Source organism: Notothenia coriiceps, unplaced genomic scaffold, assembly GCF_000735185.1.
Source record: "Notothenia coriiceps isolate Sejong01 unplaced genomic scaffold, NC01 NC01_scaffold00036512, whole genome shotgun sequence".
In the NCBI taxonomy this organism is placed as follows: domain Eukaryota; kingdom Metazoa; phylum Chordata; class Actinopteri; order Perciformes; family Nototheniidae; genus Notothenia; species Notothenia coriiceps.
Window position 1 is genome coordinate 410,744 of NW_011369213.1, and position 6,619 is coordinate 417,362.

The 6,619-nt window shown below is 38.3% G+C and overlaps 1 protein-coding gene across 1 annotated transcript in view; it reads right to left on the reverse strand.

Moving 5' to 3' along the window:
• Positions 1 to 6,619, reverse strand: part of LOC104963914 (uncharacterized) — a 28,591-nt gene that overhangs the window by 17,504 nt on the left and 4,468 nt on the right. The window lies entirely within an intron of this gene.

Below are 6,619 nucleotides of genomic sequence, written 5' to 3' on the forward strand. Positions count from 1 at the left end.
TTTCAGGTTTCAGGCTCGAAAATGACATTCCCAGAACAAATGACCATATCTTCCCTAAAAAGGTTAAATTAATAATCTTTTTTCTCAAAGTAATGATAAACCTGTGAGTTGGATGTAGAAAAGTCAGATTCAATATAAATGTTTTTTATTTTAAAGAAAATTCAGATTGAACATGGTAAAAAACTGTAAATTATAGTGTCCGTCCAAAATATATTTTGTACTTATAGTGAAAACTAACCTTGGATGATGGGTTAGTAGACTAAAAGCTTTAGGAATCCAAAGTACAACATATAATAAGTACCCTGTATCAAGATTGATGCAAAACAAGTGATATTTGACCTTTTTAGACAGATTTAGCACAAAAAACCCTCTTCTGGGACCATTTGGGTGGATTTTTCATATCTCTGGCTCCCCTTGCTGGATTTTGACATGTGACATCTCTTTCTAACCGTCAGAGCCAATGGAATCGAGGGGAACTCCCACATAGTCCTTATTTGGTCATGTGTGTGTATTATACTGCCGCATAGCCAAGACCGGAAGCAGCAGCCACTCTGGTGGCTACCATTAGCAGCTAACTTTTGCTCTGCGATTTTTACATAAAAATGGAATTATGGATTATAAATAATTCCAATTATTGCCCAGAAACTTTATCAACCTATGGATTAACCGATTCAGTCGCGTTTTTTCTCGTTTTAATGCCATTGAACACGTCTTTTGATCAGATTAACAGCTACGGTGAGGCGATCTCCCTAGAAACTACGTAAAGGTACGTGTTGTGATGTCTGTCTTTGCTTCCCCTGTGATGATCACTCAGTGATGATACTATATACCTAAATAATCTGTGGAACCTCAGTTTTAATCGGATATCTTGTATGTGCAGCTACGATAAGTAATAAGGGTACTTTTATCTTGAGTTCTGTGCCAATGTCCGTTAGCATTTTTCGCTAAGGGGTCATTTAGATGCTTCTTATGAGACTTGTGTTTTGTTTTGGTAAAAATGATTTATATCGTCAGTTAGCTGAGATTATTTCCGTTAATCTGGTATAACACATTAATAGGTTCTTAAATATTAAGATCCCCTGAGACACAGTGTCCTGTCGCCGGCAGGGACCTTGGGGCTTAACAGGTTAATTACATTAATACTCCCTTTGTGGAACTTATACAATATATAAAATAGAATGTCATGCTGAACTCTTGTAATTAGATGGTGCTTTCATTGCTTTTGACATTTGCGCATTAAATGTCCTTTATCTTTATACATTTTTACTCTCCGTAATTGTTTCATGTCATTAACAATCAGAACTTGTGAAGGACTGTTGAGTACTTTTCCTGTGAGGCCGTTTCACATGACTCTCTCACTCCAGCAGCAAAGTATTCCCTTAAACATAATACAGATAACAGAACACACTTCTGGGAAAATATCACTCAATTATGAACGATAATACAGAACACTTTGAAAATCCAACAAAAACAGTACTCATTACAGCCTCGGAATATGCAGTTAGTCTGACTGCTGCGCTGCTGTCTGCCGAATAATTCAAAGCATACCCAAAAGCAGAGAACTGAATCAATAGTTCAAAGCTTTATTTTTCAAGGCAATTTTGGGCTTTATGAAACTAAATTGACAGGGCTTTGACTAAAGGACACAAGCACAAAATGAGTCATTATAGTAAATCTCATGTGTTGCACAATTACTGCCTGGTACTCAGTGTGCCAGACTTAATGAAGAAGAAAAAAGAAAAAACAGCTCATACTTCTGCAGCCCTCCAGATACTGTCAGCAACGCTATATTAATTATCCATCCGTCCATTCACCTACTATCTATCTTAAGTAGCGTCAATGTCAAAAACAGCCTACACTCGCATATATCTGGTGAAATGTAACTGATATATTGACTTTCATACATTTGACACGGTACTGAGATAAAACTCTTACATCGTTTATTGGCTCCAGCTCTTTTCAGCTGTCTGACAGTTCACCTCTGTGTATTAAAAAGCTTTGCGCACTCTATAGAGCAGCGGTTCTCAAACTGTGGTCCGCGGCTGCAGGTGGTCCGTGGAAAAAAGCTAAATAAAATCCACTTTTTATTATGAAGGATTTTCGCGGACCACCTCATAATATATGCAAACTGTAAAAATAAGTACATATATAAAGTTGTGTTAAAACGCAGATATTTGTTATTGTTAATTATGGACAACACTTAATTTTACCCATGGTTACGTGTGCGCGTTTAAAATCACAAAACATGGATCGGTGGCTAGCATCAGGTTCTCTGAAGAGAAAAGAGGTTAACGTTACCCTTAATTAAGATAATGAGAGTGAGTCGGAGGCATCTATAAGCCAGATTCCGCGGAAGAAAAAAAAGAGAGGGAAGATTAAGAGAAAATACAATAAGAACTACTTAGAACAGGGATTTACCTACACAGGCACTGAACATGAGCCTTTGCTCAGACACTGGCTAACGAGAGCCTAAAACCAGCTAATCTTCGCCGTCAATCTTGGAATCTGGCTATTAGATGCCTCCGACTCACTCTCATTATCTTCATTAACGGTAACGTTAACCTCTTTTCTCTTCAGAGAACCTGATGCTAGCCACCGATCCATGTTTTTGGTTTTGCACGCGCACACGTAACCATGGTTAACCAGTGGTGAAAGGAAGTGTTGTCCGTAATTAACAATAACAAATATCTGCGTTTATATATGTACTTATTTTTAAGTACTTTATTTGTATTTTCTTTTTTTTTTCACGGACCACCTGCAGGTCCGCGGACCACAGTTTGAGAACCGTTGCATTATCTGACCCCCACCACCCTTAACTAAAATCTGTTCTTCTTCTCCCTTTGTAGATGCGTAGTACTAGAGGTGTTTCAGTTTGGCCTGTGGGATTTGTAGGGGGCAGAGCGTACGAGCGGCCCCTGGTATCTGGGGGTAAAGTCGTGGGCTGGTACACCGGCTGGAGACCGGACCGACCCTTCGCCACAGACATGGCAGGTAAGAAATAATACCTATACCAACCAGAGAGTACTCCAAATGTTTTACGAATGAAAATCAGTTCACCTGGATTTGAATTTAGCCTATACAAATGGCTGTGGCTCTGTAGGTCAAGTCTGTGAAAATGGGACAAGAAAACCTGAAAGTGATAAATCTGTACGCTCTAAAAACAAATGCCTTATCTCAACAAAGAAAATCAACGCAACAGTTTGCATCGATGTTTATTGAGTTAAGACAACTTCTAATGAAATTGTCTTAAAGCAACACAGTTATTTGAGTTAGGGGAGAAGGCTTTTCCTCTAAAATCAGAGGAGTTTTTAATTACCACTTACTTAATAATTGGTTGCATAAAGTTTTGAAGTTGATTGCTCAAAAATTAAGTTGTTCCAACTTGTTTTACCGTATGATTTAAAAGGAATTTTAAGTTGTATGTACTTAATTACCATCATTGTGAACACACGTTTTTAAGTTGACAACCATCTATAAATGAAGTTGCTCCATACTTTTTTTCTCTGTTCTTTATTCCGATGTAATTGTAGCAACAAATACTATACTCGTCGTAAGATAAACGACACACGGGGAAAAGGGTACCATTTAACCGATTACACAAATAAATAATAAAAAGCACCGCAGCCGCCTTTGAAATTTAAGCACACAATAGAATAGAAAAAAAAGTTCGAGTCCGTTGTTCAAGAAGGTCCTTCTGGACCCACATATATGTAATGAGGAGTCGACGGTATATTAGTCGAGTATTGTCCGCAAGGAGAAATTCGGATTAATGTAAAGTGAGTAAGAGGCTTCGTCGGTTTAGTTGCACGACGTCGGTTTGATATTTTACCAACAGAGGAGAAGATGGAACGTCAGTCGACACTAAAGTCCACAAGTACGTGGGAATAGTATACCGTACACAGTTATGAAAGTTGACTTAAGAGAAACTTTGTAGTACACTAACTTTATTTGTTGACGTCAAGTTTATTTTCACTAACGGATATAAAAAACAAAAGACCTTAATTAATTACAGGAAAGAAATTTCAGTTTTTGTACTTTTATCGATCCTTTTTTTTTTGATAACTAATNCCTCAGGATGACTTTAAGACTTGAACATGGTCATTTTTGTTTTGTAACATTGAATACAAAACAATTTTTTTTTTATAAAATTCTTTTTTTAAATTTTTTTTAAATCCCGATACCCGATTTTTTCCCCCCCGATTCCGATCTTTTGAAAATCACGTGATTGGCTCCGATCCCCGATCACGTGATCGGATCGGGACATCTCTAGTCATGGCTAATGTAAAGGGGCTCTGTTTCGCCTCTTTGGGGGGTTTTCCCTTTCCTGTAGTGTGTTATGTAGGTTTTTGTGTATTTAAATTGTCTGGAAAAAATAACAAAATGCCCCACTAGGTTTATCAGATAATCCACTGTTCCTGCATGCAGTTTGGTGCTGGGTTAACCCCGAGAAAACCAACATGTGTGGTGCTATCCCTTATGCTACACAGAATTGGGCGGCTGTGGCTCAGTGGATAGTGTGCTGGACTTCAAATCAGGGGGTAGCAAGTTCGAGTCCCACAGCAGTCGTTGTGTCCCTGGGCAAGACACTTCACCCCAAATTGCTCCTGTGGGGATTGCCCACCCCACAGTACTGAATGTATGTTAGTCACAAATGACATGTAGTAATGATCATTTGATCTATTAATACAAAAAAGGGAAATTGCAGCTTTAGCACACCATATAAAGTTATATTGTTTGAGACTTTTAATGATAAAATGTGACTATATTGACACACCAATCCATCCAAAATTAGGCCATCAGTAGACCCATGATATCATTCTACAAATACAAGCAATATGTCATTAATAGTTTGACATGAAAACAACATAGGAAGTCGATTTTTTTTGTTTCAGACAGTCACACTTTCAGTTTTTCCAGCTGTGTCAATACAATCCTGAATAGGTTTCAAGTAGACAACCAGTAACCACTCTAGAGCTGATAATAATGATGGAGAGAATACAAGTGACATACAAGAGAGTTAACAATTCCTACTGTATTAGTAGATGCATTACAGCGGCCCATCGCTTGATACATGTATTCCTCTGTAGGTCGATTTGAACAACTAAACTAAATACTTAATGCCTGCATTTGGTGAGCTAACAGAGAAGCTAGACCCAGAGCAGGAGCGTCTCCAGAGTCTCGTCCTACAACGAGGACACCGACTCCTCTTTAACTCGGCACAACAAGGATGAAACAGAATGAGAAACACAAACAGACTCACACACAGCGCGAGTAATGAAGGAGCCGCTGCCCGTAGAAGAAACTCATTTGCATGTTGCATACCTGCTGTGTATTCACATGCACGAAACACACACACACACACACACACACACACACACACACACACACACACACACACACACACACACACACACACACGCGGATCAATGACGATTTCCTCGGGCATGCCTCAAGAGCAATATTTCTGCCACAGTGAAATCATTTTACTATTTAGAATATATACTTTGCTGACCATGAACTGTAAGCCTCCAATGTTAGATACCTCAGGCAGAGCGGAGTGTTTTTTAACTTTAACTATATTTATTTCACAGAGAACAAAAATGTCTGTCGAAGCTACTGAAATTAGGGCAGCAATCAAAAGAATATTCAGTGCAAACTGTAATTACATTTGTTGATTATTTAACCAATCATGGTTTAGATAAAGAACTTGGTGATTACAATTGTCATGAATAATTACAAATCTCAATCAAAGGTTATCAAATCTCAATATGATGGCTTTTTGAAAATGATCAAAATTGGGATTAATATTCAATAAACTACTTAAAATAAAATATTACAACACTACGTTCCACCTGCTTCTTGTTCAGGTCATGTGGTTTTAATCAGATGAAACCAACATGTCTGGATGTCAGACACAATACACCAATGATCAATTAGGATTCAGAAAGGCTAGTGGCTCATTTGACATGCGCTGCCTTGAGCTCACAACATACTAAAACACAATAAAGAACACTGATACTACTTGAGGCTATACAGCAAACACCTTTGACTAATTGCAGTGAGCACGATGAACACATCTGAAGGAGAGATTTGATTTAAATGCAAAAGCAGAATCACTTGTTATGCTGTATAGGGGAAATTGAGTTGGAAGCATTCAGGATCCTTTCATCTTACAGAGTGCGCAGTGTGAATAGCTTATGCATTTCAGCTATTTCAAAGGTGGGTGTCTGTGTTTCGCAGCAGCGTGGGACTTCAGCTCATATGCAAGAGCTCATTTCTATAGGTGACATCTTTTATTCCTCTCCTCTCCCTTCTTGTCACCCACTCTTCTTCCCATGAGATAGATGTGTCTGACTGACGAACTGAAAATATATATCATAATTATAATATCTATTATCTGATCATTTTCACAAAGCGCACGCAAACATGCATCACAAATCACACAGACTGCCTTTAAAGAGAAGGAGTCTCAGAGCATCTAATAACTAAAATTGCTGTTGCCGAAGAATTGATGATTTATTAATAAAAGGGACAAATACACAAAGAAAAGCCTCTGAGTTTGACACCAGGTGTTTGACAGTACTTTGGGGTTTGTGGGCGAGGGGCAATGATAGGATGT